This window comes from Benincasa hispida, chromosome 12 (genome assembly GCF_027475165.1).
Source record: "Benincasa hispida cultivar pf3 chromosome 12, pf3_genome.v1.1, whole genome shotgun sequence".
NCBI lineage: Eukaryota > Viridiplantae > Streptophyta > Magnoliopsida > Cucurbitales > Cucurbitaceae > Benincasa > Benincasa hispida.
Genome location: NC_143489.1, coordinates 72,942,874 through 72,959,558, shown reverse-complemented (window position 1 = coordinate 72,959,558; position 16,685 = coordinate 72,942,874). Strand labels below are relative to the sequence as shown.

General features: G+C 33.0%; 1 long non-coding RNA gene across 1 annotated transcript; it reads right to left on the bottom strand.

Annotated features, from left to right (window-relative positions):
* Positions 1-14,731: 14,731 nt before the first annotated feature.
* Positions 14,732-16,021, bottom strand: LOC120092655 (uncharacterized). The gene is made up of 3 exons (XR_005486111.2): positions 15,865-16,021; positions 15,373-15,402; positions 14,732-15,045 (listed from the first exon to the last, which is right to left on the bottom strand). It is a non-coding gene; the product is annotated as an uncharacterized LOC120092655 (long non-coding RNA).
* Positions 16,022-16,685: the final 664 nt, after the last annotated feature.

Genomic DNA, 16,685 nt, shown 5'->3' with positions numbered 1-16,685 from the left:
AGATAGCTGAGGACATAGGGTGCAAGATGGAATTCACACCTACCCGATTTATGGATAGAAGGAAGGTTGTTCTCTTAAGTACTGAATCTAGGTTTTGAACATGGGGCCTCACCCTTTCATTGGCCCGAGAGAGATCCGGTTTAGTGATTGGATCACAAACTAATTGTTCGTTAGAGGATCAGAGGAACTTAAGGAGCAAGACGTAATTTCGGGGGTAAAACAGCATATTGACCCAACCGTTATTACGAACAACCTGTAAAGGATCAACTTACTGATTATGGTAAAATGAAGTAGACACAAATATATCTACAGTGAGTAGAGTGCAACTATTAAGCTATAGTGGTTGTCGACTATCTCATTAAAGGCTGAATATCCATATATATCTTTATGGAAGAGAGACGACCCACTTTTAGCCGTTCCAGCGATTATGCCCGTTTTAGCCCTACCGTCCACCATTATCATCATAATGGAAAGGGGTACTTTTGAGCTGATGTGTAATGAATCAAAGCGACCGTTAGTCGATCTTCTGTCTATTTTTCCCTTTGAGATCTTCTCATAGAAAAGTAGGTTCGAGTCACACTTTTGGTTTACTACAAGTTGGGCTCAAGGACAGCAGTTAGCCGCTTCCCCTATAGTTGTTAGCTCGTTCTTGACAGAGGGAACCACCTACTCCCGTTTATGTGATGAATCGAACAACCATCGTTTGGTCCCAAATTTAGCGAACCACCAAATCCAGACTACGATATGATCTCCATTACGTGGTAAGATATATCTATCAATCCAGAGAACTCCTTTGTTTGAAGAGGAAGAATCCTGTTGGACATAGGAATGGCTAAATTGATTGTCCCAGGAAGAAAGCTAATGAAAGCAAAGGTAAAGAATATCTTGGTTTAATAGAAGTTAGTCAAAATCTCGCTTGTCTCTATAGTACTATGATTGCTAGATGGCATTCCAAGCTCCCTAATCAAATTCCTATCGAACGAGAATGAGTATGCGGCGAACAACAAGACTATAACTCAATTTTGGCTTTTCCCTCCACGAGAGAAGCCCAGTGCATTGAACCGATGGATAAGAGAACAGAGCAGGGCTAAAAAGTGCTTGGGCGCACTACGTACGATGTAGACTCCATCAGATACATATTGATTTCTTTCTGATGGATCAAGAATAGATAGAAATAAGAGATTTCTCTTTATTATTGATGGATGGTGACGACAACAACATGACGTAGAAGGAGATAATAGGTGGAGCCAACGACCCACAACGAATATTGATTAATTCGATCTAAAGAGTTTTAGCCGATTAATCTCAAATCATTGGAGCTCATGATCGTAGGTCCATTAGATCCCTCTACTAGCTCGTAAAACATGAACACATTGAATTAGTAAATTGAGTAAATTTGAAATGATTTCAATTTGAAATGTTCAAAATTGATTTTAGGGTTTTTCAATTTGAAGTGTTCAAATTTAATTAGAGTTTGTATAATTATATCAATATAAATAATTAACAATTAATTTATTGAATTTAAATGAAATTGGAGAGTTTATAATATTTAAATATTAATTACATGAATAGGATTCATGTATGAATTAGGTGTTTGATTAGTTTAATATTATATTAAATTATTATTTAATTAATTAATTTTTTTGTTTAATTAAAAATCAAATTAATATTCAATTTTCAAATTCAGTTTTAAAAATTGAATTTGGTATTTGTTTAATTTTGAATTAAAATAATAGAAATTGAAAATTAATATAATGTTAGTGGAAAAGTCCACCAAAATTTATGGTTTGGTGGATTCTTTCTAAGTCCAACACCTAGGCCACCAACTTATTGCAATTGAAGTGTCAATTGCTATCAATATTAGTGCTTGCATGTGAATAACACATAAAAACTCTCTAATTTCATAAATGGAATGGGATTTGAATGTTGGATTTTAGAGAAATCTGCAGAAATTCAACATCCTCTCAAACCCTCACCAATTTCCTTGAAATTTCACTTCAATCTTGAGTTCCACCACTCAAATTTAAGGCTGGGAATAGTAATGAAGATCTCTTAATGGTTCATTGTAGATTTGGTGCTGCGAATTTGTGAGGAGCAGCTTGGAATTGGAGAAATTCTTCAAGGGTATGTTTTCAATGAAACCCTTTTCTTTAAAATATATTTTTGCATGCATTTAAAACTCAAATTAACTGTAACTAGAGTGCTTATTGATTCTGATTGCTTTTGTTGCTTGCTTCTACATTCCATCATAATGTTGATAATATTGTGGTAGAATCTATGTCTATTGTTGGTCATGTTGAGCTGCCTGCTGCTTTGATTATTACGGTCACTAAACCCACTGATGAGAATGTTGATCTGGTTGTTTCCTCTGTTATTGATAATATTATTTCAACCAAAACTATTGTGTTAACTTGTGTTGTTCATACTGTTGACCCCACAAATCTTGTCACTGGAAGTACTGAGATTAATTATGTGAATTATATTGACCATGTTCCTTTTGTTGAAACTCTTATGGATCATATTGTGGCTACTGAGACATTTATTGTGTTGGGGTTGATGCCCTAACGTCTCGTGTCCTATAGTTTGTAAACAGTATATACGAACACTTGTGTTGTTAATATATGATATTTACTTCACATCTTGTATTTTGCTAGGTTACTTCTTTTATTTGATTTACCACAAACCAATAAACATAAAATTCCTAGTTATCTGTATGTGACTCAAACATGTATGTGGTGACATACAAATGGATCATGTCTTGAGTGATAACCAAAATGGTCTGTAGTAAATGGATATAGAAGGGAAACCTTATTCTGGTAATACTACGGACGTGGCTCGCTTTGTGGAATGGTCACAAGTGTTGTGACTTGTCACAGATGGTCTGATCCTGATCATTCGTGTTGGGAACATGCGAGCGGGGGCGTTCTATATAAATAGTTTGTATAAGACCTGACCATGAAGTGTTAATGTCTCATTATATAACATCGTTCATGACAGAGACTTCACTTCACTAGGATGACCATAGGTAACATGACCTCAATCCTGAGTGAGTTGGGAACTTCTGCCATTAAGGGTGGTTCTTTGATTTATATGGGTGCAAGTGGCCAGGTCGCCGATTCAAACCTAACATTTTGGGGATTCGTCAGATTTGGGAGTTGGGAACTCAGCTACACAAGATGGAATTCACTCCTTCCCCGAGTCAGGGGTAAGTAGATAGATAGCTCCCTTAAAGGTTGATTTCGAGGCTTGAACGATATGGCGTCACACACCTTCTCTTGGCCCGAGAGTGTTCACACATAGTTGGACTATGTTGTATTGTTCATTAGAGGAATCAATGGTACTTAATAAGTGAGATGTAACTACAGGGGTAAAACGGTAAATTGGCCTAGCTGTACTTACGAGCATCTGTGAAGGGTCATCGTACTCATGATTGGTTATATCCGATGGACACAGAAATATATCTGTGGTAAGAAGAGTTCGATTATTGGTCTTTAGTGGAATCACTGATAGTTAATGGATGGTGGATCTCATAACTAAAGAGTTTAGTCAGCTATTCACGTACTGTTGGAGCTTCGAGCCACAGGTCTATTAGGTCCCCTGGGTAGCTTGGATAAAGTCGAGAACTGGTGTTTGGGTTAATTTGAAATGTTCAAATTGACAAGAGGAAGTTCGATTATATATGATATAATTGGATTGGTTAATTATATATGATATAATTGGCTAAATGTATGAGATATATTATTTTGGAGGAAATTAGATATAAATATGATTTATATCAAGTAGAGGAGAAAATACTATAGTAGATATGTGATATCAAACTATAAGATATAAATATAATATGATTATTTTATTAATTAAATTAATTGATTAATTATATGATAATTAACTAGTTTGTCCACGTTCGGATGTGGGTAGTGGGCTCCGTTGGTTATGGTAACCGGCGTGTTAAAAATGAAAATCGTTTTCATTTTTCAGATCGTGCATTCATAATTTTCGTCCACCCAAAAGAATTCATGAAAACGATCGCGAGAGCCTATACAATAGAAGCTCTTCCGTCTAAACGATCGTCTACCTCACGACTTCTCTAAATGATCGTCTAGCCTTTCCTACACGATCGTGTAGCTCTCCTATACAATAAACACTTCCGCTATACGATAGCACAATATTATCTCCCACTTGCTTATAGTCTACATGACGCATTGTCCTCCGTCCTCTACCAAACTCACCAAAGTCCACTCTTTGGGTTTTCACCCCGATGATACCCGAGTTTCACTAGTGGTGGTGTTGTCCTTGTTGCAGTGTTCGTGTTCGTACTGATCGTGCTGTTGCAGTCGACATACCTGTCGAGAGTTGGTAGATATGTTGGAGGGTTTCTGCTGCAATGGGTTTGGAAGTTCGAAGAGAGTCTTCAACTGGTATGAAGCCTTTTCCTGTTATTTATTGTGTTCTGAGCATGCCGATAATGAGAATAATATGCATAACTATTTGTGTTGAAATATATCTTTTGTATTTCGGTCACTGTGAGATCGGAGCGATCTGAAAGCACTCATGGAATTCTCGATATGAGATCCTTCATATTGAGCCTCATATTCTGTGTGATGGGGTTATTAATAATGGTGCTCATGCTGAATCTCTAGGTAAATTCATTATGTCTCTTAATATTATTGTTCAATTCATTACTCCAACTAGAAGCGTTGAAAATGTTAGCCATGTGCTTGTTGTCTTCTCTGAAATTATTGTGAATGATATGTCTCTAACTATTGATCAAATTGAATGTCAGTGATTCCTAAGAAACTATGGATCCGACTTTTTCTTAGAATGTTATACGGAATGTCGTGTATGTTGTTGATAATGCTTCTGCTAGCATCGTTTGTGTTTCTGGTAATAAAGTTATTAATGTTGCTTCAACTAGTCAGTTGGTTGATTATTCTGAGATTGTGTTAAATGATGACATTACTTCTAATAATGTATTTGCTAGTGTTGACACTATCAATTGACCCGCTGATTTGAATATGCCTGAGAAAATAAATGTAAATAATGGCTTGGTTGATCAAGCAATTGTGAGTTATAATAATTCAGATGGTGGTAAAAATATCTTTGATAAAGATGTATCTTATGATTTTATCTCCGAGGAAGATATTCTTTGCTATACTTATTGGGGTTAATACCCTAAATCTCATATGATCATATAGTTTGTAACTGTATTGTACAAGCTTTTTATTTATGTAATAAAATAAATGATATTTTATTTCAAAATTAGTTGCATTAACCACAAACCAATAAACTAACATCCAAGGTTATCTTGTAACTTAAACATGTATGTAGAGACATACAGACGGATCATGTTTAAGTGATAACCTAAACCGTTTGTAGTAGATGGATAAGGCTGGATACCTTATCCTGGTGATACTACAAGTATCACCCACTTTGTAGATGTTACAATTATTGAAAAGTGTTATAAAGGATCAAATCCAGATTATTCATGTAGAGAAATGTGATTAGGATATTCTATACAAAGGAGTTTGTCTCAAATCGGACTACGAAATGTTAGTCTCATTATATAACGTCATTCATAAAAGAGACTAAATCCTGAGTGAGTTGTGAACTCTTGCTTATGAAGGCAGTTCTTTGATATGGGTGAGAGTGGCCAGATCGCCGATTCAACATGCCTACCATTTTGAGGATTCGTCTAATTGAAGAGTTGGGAACACAACTACACAAAAAGGAATTCACTCATTCCCCAATGTCGGGGCAAGTAGATAAATTGCTTCCTTAAGGGCTGATTCTAGGGCTTGAACAATGTAGCACCACACCCTCTCCTAGCCCGAGAGAAGTTTGGTCATAATTGGACTATGATTTATTGCTCATTAGAGGGAACAGTGGTATTTTAGGAGTCATATGTAACTATAGGGGCAAAACAATAATTTTGGTCTAACTGTACTTACGAGCAATTTGTGAAGGGTCATTGTATTGATTTGTTATATCCAATGGACACAGAAATATATCTGTAGTGCGAAGAGTGCAGTTGTTGATCTTTAGTGGAGTGCTCGACAGTTGATGGATGGCGAATAATTTAATTAAAGAATTAATTACTTATGTACGTATTGTTGGAACTTCAAGCTATAAATCCATGAGGTCCCTTCGATAGCTCAACGGGATTTTATGAGAATCAGTTTTTTGATTAATTTGAACTATTCAAATTAATGGAGGGAATTAATTATATATAACATAATTAATTAAATTTTAATTATATATGCTATAATTATAATGTATTTGATACATTATAATATTAAGTATTTATTTGAGAGAAATTAAATATTTGAATATGATTCAAATATTAATTATATGAATTGGATTCATATAATTAAATTTAATATTTAATATTTAATATAAATGGGATTTATATTAAATATCATTGTTGAGAGAATTAAATTATAGGTTATATTGTATTGGATACAGTATTAAACTATAGATTATATATATATATACACACACACACTAAGGTTTATTATTAAAATTAATTTGATTTATTTTAATTTAAGAAAAAAAAAAGTTTTAGGGAGTTACCTCCCCCCCATTTCTCTCCACAATGTGTAGGAGTGGGAGTAGGGCTTTAGTCTTCTTCTTCCTAAAAGAAAAACACAGAGAGGGTTTAGTGATCTAAAAAAACTCCTCATCTTCCTCTCTTCTCCTATTCTCTCAATTAATCCTTTCATTCTCAAAATCCAAAATAGCTAGAGCCCCACTCCTCCTGGATTCTCATCCAGTACCGAGGTAGCCTTTTCATGGTGGTGTTCTTCAGTTCGAGGGATTCAATTGAAGAATCGTTCTTCAAAGGTAAAGGTTTCAAACCCATTTTATTTTTACTATAATTTGTTAATTGCATGTTTTATTAATTTTGTTAAATGCATATTTTTGTTGTTTTACTGTAAAATTTTCATTATGTAAAATTTTGAAAAAAATGGGACGATCCGCTTCTGCTTAAGAACCCTAACAAGGTTCCTTCAATATTGATACTATTATTCCCAATCTCCTTCTCTCTGATATGAATATGTGTGAAGATATTTCAAAGTTGAATGCTTGTGGCAATGAATCGATTGTGGAAAAGGTTGATGTTGATTTTGTTATCAATAAGATAGTTTCATATTTGGGCATGGAAAATTTAGGCTCTAAGGGGCTCAAAGAAGTTAGTTTATCTTATATTCCTACTATTGGTCATGTTGTTGTTGAAAATGTTGTTGATTCTGTTGTTCTTAATATTGGGCATGACATGAGGGATACATCCTCTAATGATACATCTTCTTCTCAACCCCATCTTACAAACTAACTTTCTTCTTGAAAAAAAATGAGAGAATGGGTTGGTTGCAATTATGAGATAGAGATTGTGTTTTGTTGTGTTTGGTTTGTGTTGCTGCTTTGATATGGTGTGGATTGTCTTATGTGTTAGTTTATTTAGTATGGATTGTTATGGATTTAGTTGGCAAATAATATTTTTCGTATTTATCTCATAAGACTTTTTGTCTCTAGTTTTATGGATAGATATTTGGCCTTGGTTTTCTTTCTTTATTTGGTTGCAGATTCGTTGGGGTGATTCTTTTCGATTTTTTTCTTGCTATGTCTATGGTATTCCTTCTTTTTATGTGCTTAATTTAGAGGTGTTATTGCATTTAGTTTCAGGGTAAGCCGCATATTGTTGTGCAAGTTATTCTACAAAAGTTTATGTGAAAGAGTCAGGCTCTCTAGTGTTGTTCTTAGGGTAAGACGTAGTTGTTACTTGTTGGTGTTAATCTGTTTCACGACATCTTGTGCCTGTCATCATCCACGACATTCCTTTGTTGGTTGATGAGGATCTTTTTCCTACTGATGATATTGATGTCTTAGATGGTGCTCTCCCTATTTCTTTTTATGTTGGAAACTTCATTAAGTAAGGCTAATTGCTGAAGGCTTTGAACATGTGGTAGATGATACACACTCTGATGGCTAGGTTTTGTACATTTAGGTTACTCTCACTAGTTGTTGGGTAATTTCTTGTTTTCAAATGTCTTGGCTTTCGTTATTGTTACATGTTTTTGTAATTCAACAAAAGGGGGAGAAGAAGTTGTGATGGTTATTCTTATTTGTTTTGTGGATTGATAATTGTCTTAATCTATTTTTTTTCTACCTCCATCATGCCTTTCTAATTGGTTTGGTTTGCCTTAAGAAAAAGCCAAATGGAGAGTTTGTTACTGCATAGTGATTGGCTAATTTTGTTACATGTTTGTAGTGTCGTTTGCTGATTTTATTACTGGCAAAACTTGAGCTACATGTTATGCAACATGTCAAAGACATTGTCATAAACATTGTTACATGTCTGGTAGCAAATTCTATAGAATATCTATTCCATATCTGTCTGCGTGATTCGCAGATTCCCGTATCTGCCTTCTTTATTGAATAAACCTGTGAATGACCTAAGCGAAAACGTGGGTCATCCCAATTTTTGGTTTTTCACGAAAACGAAAAATACAAAATATGATTATGCAATAAACAAAAAATTACAGCATGCATTCATAGAAAATTAAAGAAAGAATTAGGGATTAAAGAACTTTTCTTCACGTGATCCTTTTCTCCGGATTTGGCACGAACGATCCAAAATGGTCACCACCAATTGGAACCTCCTATATTGTCTTTTGGGATGGGAATCACAAGAGTGGTGGGTTCGTTGAATTTTGGTAGAGGGAGAAATTGAGGGGAGAAAAAGAGAGATTTTGGGAGTTTTCTGTATCACACATTTACAAAGAGATTTAAAGCTCCTGTGAAGAAGACAATCTCACACACTCAAAACCAACTCCTCTTGATCGTGAGTTGTAGAGAGAATTAAGGGGAGGAAATTTATTTTCCTCCCTTTAAAATTCAAAAAAAATAAAAATAAAAATCATTAATAATTAATTAATTAATTTCGATTTAATATATATATATATAACTATATTTTATATCTTATATAGCATATAACCTATGGTTTAATATTATATCATATACAATATAACTTATAGTTTTAATTCTCTCATCAATGGTATTTAATATAAATCACATTTATATTAAACTTAATTATATGAATCCAATTCACATAATTAATATTTAAACCATATTTAAATATTTATTTCCTCTCAAATAATCTATCAAATACATTATAGTATCATTTATAATTAAGTAAAATTAATTAAATCACATATAGTTAATTAATTCCCTCAATTAATTTGAACAATTCAAATTAATCCAAAATTGATTCTCATTTAATCTCTATTGAGCTACAAAGGGAACCCCATGGACCTGTAGATTAAAGCTCCAATGGTATTTGAATAATTAATTAAACTCTTTTAATTAAATTATTCAACATCCATTAACTGTCAGACACTCCACTAAAGATTGACAGCTGCACTCTTCGCACTACAGATATATTTCTGTGTCAATTGGATATAACCCGTCAATAACGCAATGACCATTCACAAATTGCTCGTAAGTACAACTGAACCAAAGATGCCATTTTGCCCCTGTAGTTACATCTAACTCTTTAAGTAAAACTAGTCCCTCTAATGAATAATAAAGCATAGTCCAACTATGATCAAACCCCTCTCGGACCAGAAGAGGGTGTGGCATCACAATGTTCAAGCCGCGGAATCAGCTCTTAAGGAAGTAATATATCTACTTACCCCCACATTGGGGAAGGAGTGAATTTCGTCTTGTGTAGTTGTATTCTCAACTCCTTAATCAAACGAATCTTCAAAATGGTAGGCTTATTTTATCAGCGATCTGGCTACTCTCACCCATACAAATAAAATGACCACCTTCATAGGCAGGAGTTCACAACTCACTCAGGATTCAAGTCATGTCACCGATGGTCATCTTGGTGAAATGTAAGTCTTTATTATGAACGACGTTATATAATGAGACTAGTCATTTCGTGGTCTAGTCTTATACAAACTATTTTCCTACGAGCTAAACAAATTCGGTGGTCGACACGATAGGGCAAGCAAATCCGATCGACGACAAGGGGGAGAGAGATCTATGGTGGCCATGGCTGAAGAAGAAGAGATTATGATGGAGGGTTATGTATTATAAACCCGCATATGAAGATGAGCTTTATTTTTTCTTATTGTTTATATATAATATGTTATATATGTACTTTTTTTTTAGCTTTTGTAGAAAATTTGATATATATTGTGGTATATGTATTCGGTTATTTGATATAAATGAGTATTTTTTTTTTTTTTGACTTATTGTATTATGATATACACTGTGGTGTAAATGAAATTTATGAAGATTTATATACTGTGGTATATTTCATATATTGGTTGATACTGTGATTTATGTCAAGCATTGAGTCAATCTCTAATTTATAAACTATAATATATTTCATATATTGGTTAGAATATTTTCAAATACCTAACAAAATGTTCTAAGGTATATTTAAAATAATTTTGAATCCGTCAAAATATTACATGCATTTTCTCTCTTTATAATAAATGTATTTTCTCTCTCAATCATTAAAGAAACTTCAAAAATAGGAGATATATATATACACATATAACGAATATAAATAAATATAAAAAAAAAGTGTAAAACTATCCAGAAATAACACTAAAAGGCCTTTTTGAAAAAAAAATCAAATATAAAGACATTTATGAAAATATATGGTCAAAGATAGGCTTCTGATGTAAAAATCTCATAATTAATTAAACTTCTTTAATTAAATTATTCAACATCCATTAACTGTCAGACACTTCACTAAAGACCGACAGTTGCACTCTTCGCAATACAAATATATTTCTGTGTCCATTGGATATAATTAATGAACAGTGCGATAACCCTTCACAAATTACTTGTAACTACAACAAGGCCAAAATTGTCATTTTTCCCTTGTACTTACATCTAACTTCCTAAGTACCACTGGTCTCTCGAATGAACAATAAGTCATAGTCCAACTACGACCAGACTCCTCTCAGGCCAGAAGAGGGTGTGACACCATATTGTTCAAGCCCTAGAATCAGTTCTTAAGGGAGCAATTTATCTACTTACCCCCACTTTGGAGAATGAGTGAATTTCGTCTTGTGTAGTTGTGTTTTCAACTCCTCAATCAGATGAATCCCCAAAATAGTAAGCTTATTGAGTCGACGATTTGGCCACTCTCACTCATACAAATCAAAGGACCGCCTTCATAGCAAGAGTTCACAACTCACTCAGGATTCAGATCATGTCACTTATGGTCATCCTGGTAAAATGTAAGTCTCTATTATGAACGATGTTATATAATGAGACTAGTCATTTCGTGGTTCAATTTTATACAAACTCTTCTGCATAGAACATCCCTACTCACATGTCTCTACATGAATGATCAGGATCAGATGATTTGTAGTACTTTACAACAATTGTAACACCTATAAAGTAGGTCGTATTCGTAGTGTCGCTTGGATAAGGCTTGGATAAGGCTTTGATAAGGTATCCAGCCTTATCCATTTACTACAGACCATTTAGATTATCACTTAAACATGATCCACATGTATGTCTCTACATGCATGTTTAAACTATAGATGATAAACTTGGATGTTAGTTTATTTGTTTGTGGGTTTAATGCTACTAAATGTCAAATAAAACATCTTATATTTTATTAAATAAATAAAATATTTGTACAATACAATTATAAACTACAGGACTCTACAAGATAAGGGCATCAACCCCAACACTTATTTTCCTATAGAGAACATTTATTCACTCCAGAAATATATTCCCATAGCTAACCTTATTTATATTGGACTCATATTCATTTTTAGGGTTAGCCGCCTTATTAGGAAAGTGTTTATTAAGAGTTTTGAGCTTACAGTTTGTCTAAGCCTTAATGTCCATGTATTATTGTTATTAAAAATTGTTGTATTTATCGTTGAGAATTTTGGTTCGGTAACCATTGTAGAACTCGGGAGGAGTTTGATTTGATATTGTATTTAGGGGAAACCTAAGTACGTTGAATAGGATGAAAACTCATATTTAAGGGAAGCATAAATATGATGAATGTGAGGGGATCTCACTCTTAGGAGGAGCCTAAGTATGTTGTATTGAGGGGATCTCATACAAAGCTTGAAGAATCATTATTGTGGAAGTAAGGGGAGCTCATACTGAGAGGGAGCCTAAGTTGAAGCTGAAGAAGAAGTCTATCAGATAAGTACTTTCATCGTAAATTGTTAAACTCTTTATAGTGAAGTTTCGTTCCACTTGGCACACTACCCCCAGACATAGGTGTTTTTGCATCAAACTGGGTGACCAATCTCTGTGTCGTTATTTTTCTATTTGTTTTTATGTTGCCCACTTGTCATACATATTGTTTGTGACATCGTGTTTGATATTGTATTCTATGTTAGATCTACCTAATTATTCATAATGGGTTGGTCTACACTGGGTTACTTGCCAATACAACCATTTTGCTTCATAGCCTATTTTCACAACCTGCATTTCATCTCTGTAATTTTAGGAATAAATTGCACGTCAATATTATGAGAAAGAACGAGTCATAAATAAAAAGAAAACACAAAAAAATTAATGTGACAATGAGAAACAAATGGTTCCGGTTTGGTTCCAGTAACAGCACCAAATTTTGGTACAAGTCCTCTTAAATAAATAATGGTCCTTCTATTCTAACTTGTGAAAATAGTAAAATAAGGTGGAATCCCAAGAGAACTAATTGGATTAATTTATTACAGTTTGAATGTGTAAATTCCCTTAATTTATTTTGATTTCTACAATGCATTCACAATCAAATCTTATCACTTAATTAAATGGCCGTGATAGCGTTCCATATCATTTTAATGACAATATTAATAAATTTGCAACCAATATCAATTTTGTTCCTTTGTTTCTCTAGAGTCTTTCATACAACAAGCTACGTAACATGTGTGAGAGGTTGATGTTTTGTTAGCAATATTTGTTTAAGTCTAATAGATGTTACTTGGAGTGTTGCATCTATTGTATTAGCCTAAAAGACTATTTCTGGAAATATTCATCTGCAAAATATATTTTCCTTATTTCGAAAATTCTATCCGTAGTCTTTTTGCAAATTTCCCATATTTTTTTAGCGCAATTATTTGGTAACTAAGGTTGCTCTCTTGTTTTTTCATTGTGCATACTAAAAGGAATCATGATTGGTGTTTTATGTTAGTCATTTTCATGAGAATTATGTGTGTGGTCTTGTGAGAAGTTTTCACATGTGTGTATCGATCTATAAAGAGACTAAGATCGTATTGTTATAAGTTTGGAGATTACTCTAAACTATATCGAATTTGTTCTTTAACATCTTGAGAAGGGATTCTCAAGCTTAGGGAGAGCTTAAGCTATTCAAGTGGAGTGGTCTTCATTTGAAAGGGAAAGATAAAAGTCCTTATGAGAGGGAGTCTCACAGCTTAAGGGGAGCTTAAGTCACTTCGAAAGAGAGTTTCAAACTTAGGGAGATTCTAAGTTTTCCATTCACTAATGTCCACACTTAGGGGAGCCTAAATTTCGTGAGAGGCTGTCTCATACCTAAGAAGAGTCTAGTTGATCATTTGAGTGATTAAGCTTTACAAATGTCACTATAATCGTGTTGTTACAGATAAGTACAACATTGTAATTGCTTAACATAATTTATATTAGTGAAATTATCTTTTCTAACACACTGCCCTCCAAACGTAGGTAGTATTTTACCGAACTGGATCACCAAACTTTGGTTTCTCTATTATTTATATGTTTGGTATTATCTAATATTCTGAGAAATGTTGGAACATTGTTCTTAACAACATCTAACTTTTAGTAAGTAGCCTTCATTTTTTTTTCAATATGGAAAAGCCATATTAATCCTACACAAATGAGCCAACTCCTGGCTACTTATAGGCCCATTCATTCAGTAGACAATTATGGGATCATAAAATGGAAAAGCCATATTTTCTTAACATTGTTCTGAGGAATGTTGTAACATTGTTTTTAACAACATCTGGCTTGTAGTAGGTAGCCTTCATTTTTTTTCAACATGGAAAAGCCATATTAATCCTACACAAATGAGCCAACTCCTTGCTACTTATAGGCCCATTCATTCAGTAGACAATTATGGGATCACAAAATCATATATAACATTGAGGGAGAGAGAACTAATCCCTTGTTATTAGAGTATTTAATTAGAAAATTATCTTTTATTTCATTAACTTAATAAAATAATAAACCTAAGAGATAAAAGAGTATATAATGAACATGGGTCACCTGAGTAATAATATTAAATTAAAATTAAATCTAACATTAGTCACAAATATTCCAAAGTTCGAAGTTGATAACAATTTTAATAGGGAGCTTAGAAAATAAAGAACTTAGAAAAAATTTTAAAATAGCTCAAATAATGTGATGTACTCTCTTGATTATATAGAAATATTGTTTCATCACGATCATTTGTCCCATTAATTTCTCATATTATTAATTGGATTCTTACTAACTTAATTTACACGTTATGTGATAAATGGTTGAAAATAGTTTTATTGATGAAGTTAAATATATATAATTGGTCAATGGTCGAGCTTTTAAGCTTAAGTCACTCTTTAATTACAAGGCTCATGGCTGACCCTATGGGTCGGTCTTCCGTGGCCTTTCAACTACCATCTCCTGGTGGTGGTCTGTTTCAATAATTTTCTGAGCAAATTACAGCAAATTAAGACAATGATGGAGAGTGAGAGATGTAGGAGATGAAAACTACACAAAACAAATATCCATAAACACAAATTCAAACACAATTAAAAGCTTTGATGAATATAACAACGAACCCAACCCACAACAAAGCAGAACATAGTTCACTCACACAAGAAGCCATGAAAAACCCCATTCCATATGGACTCACGGTTTCAATGACAGTCTTTTCACAACACAAAGAAGAGGGAAAAAGAAAAAACAGAATTCATCAACTTTATTCAAAAGCTTTGTTGTGTGAGCCTTCTTCCCTTCTTTCTAATTGCTCACTCGCAATCGCATGAGTCGCAAGAGCAGCTACTCCCACAGCTGCACCCACTCCTATACAAAGTGAATCGTACCATATACTTTATTAATCATTTTACTTAATACATCATACTTTCAATAAATATTTAAGATAGTGACGTTAATTTATCTTTTGTTTTTTTAGAAGAAAGGAGCTAGCTTTCTTTCAAAGTTGGGAACATATTCATTTTTGTATCTTTTTTACATGCAAATTATTATATTATTGCAGAAAATATATGTCAATTATTATTGAGTTATATTCCGTTTTACTTTTGAAATGATAATTGATATCAATTATGCTCTAGATGACTAATAAAGTTTTTTTTTTTCAAATAAAAAATTATTTGTAGAATTATTACTTACATCATCAGGGAAATTGCCTCTGTGATGGTCCTGCAAAGATTTAAAAAAGGTGATTCTTAAATGATAAGTCATTGTTATTGGTAAATTTAATAAATCCAACCTAAATGATTTTGTTAAATTTCTTTAATCCAAACATAAATTTGGAAATACTTGGGTAGCTTATTTGAATTATTGAGGTTGTTTGTTCAGATTCTTGCTAATATATTGCAAATGTTAATCAATTTACTTATTTACAACCATTCAATTGAAAAGCTATGCTAAAAAAATAATTATAACTTTGATATAACATTTTTTTTAAAAAAAAAAAAGGTGAACCCATCAACCAACATGCTCTCAATCATCCTTAGATTTTCAATTTATTTGAAATTGATCAGATTTTCTTGAATCAATATGGAATTAATATTTTTGAGACCCATACAATGAACTATACAGACAATAATATAAAATGAAAATGAATTAAAATTGTAGAAGAGAGAGAGAGAAAAAAGAGACCCAGATTGGCAGTTGCAGCCGTCTCCACATGAGCAACTATCACCACATTTGCAGCCACAAGCCATTTCTGTTTCAGAGTGAAAATAGTTTGAAACTTTTGATGATCAAATTTTTCAAAGTTGTGTGATTTCTTTGTGATTTGGGATGTAGGTCTCCCTCTCTACTTATAGTGATCTTGAGGTCTTAAATTAATCAATTAACACCATACATGTGGCGGTTCTTACATAGACTTTATCACCTCCCACTTTGTTTCTAGACTAAATTACAAGCTTAGTTGTCACGATTTTGTTTTGCTTAGACTTGTATCAAATCGATCTCTAAATCTTAAGAGTTATCTAATAAGTCTACTCTTTCATCAACTTTGTTAAAATGAAATTGAAATTGTTGTACTATAAATTTTGAAAACATATTCACATGTTATATTTATTTTATATTATTATTTAATCAATTTTGATAAAAAAAATTAATTTCAATTGTCATGTGCTTCTATGTAATCTCATGTTTTGACCACTCATATACATCATATTTCTATTTTAATATGGAGACTAAATGAATAGTTAGTTGTTTTATAACCATTTTAAAGGGTTGAGGGTTAAAATGAAACTATTGTTTTGCATAATATTGGAACACTTAACCTCAAAGATGAAATGCATTTCGTATAATTCAACTTTTTTTAATGATTTAAATGGTCAATCTATCTTAAGAATTAACTATTCAAGAGTGTTCGGGCTCCTACTTCAAGTAAAATTAAAATTACCGAACTATACTACTAATACTAGAACGTAGCATTAATGGTAAGTCTAGGTCAACCCACATGGAAG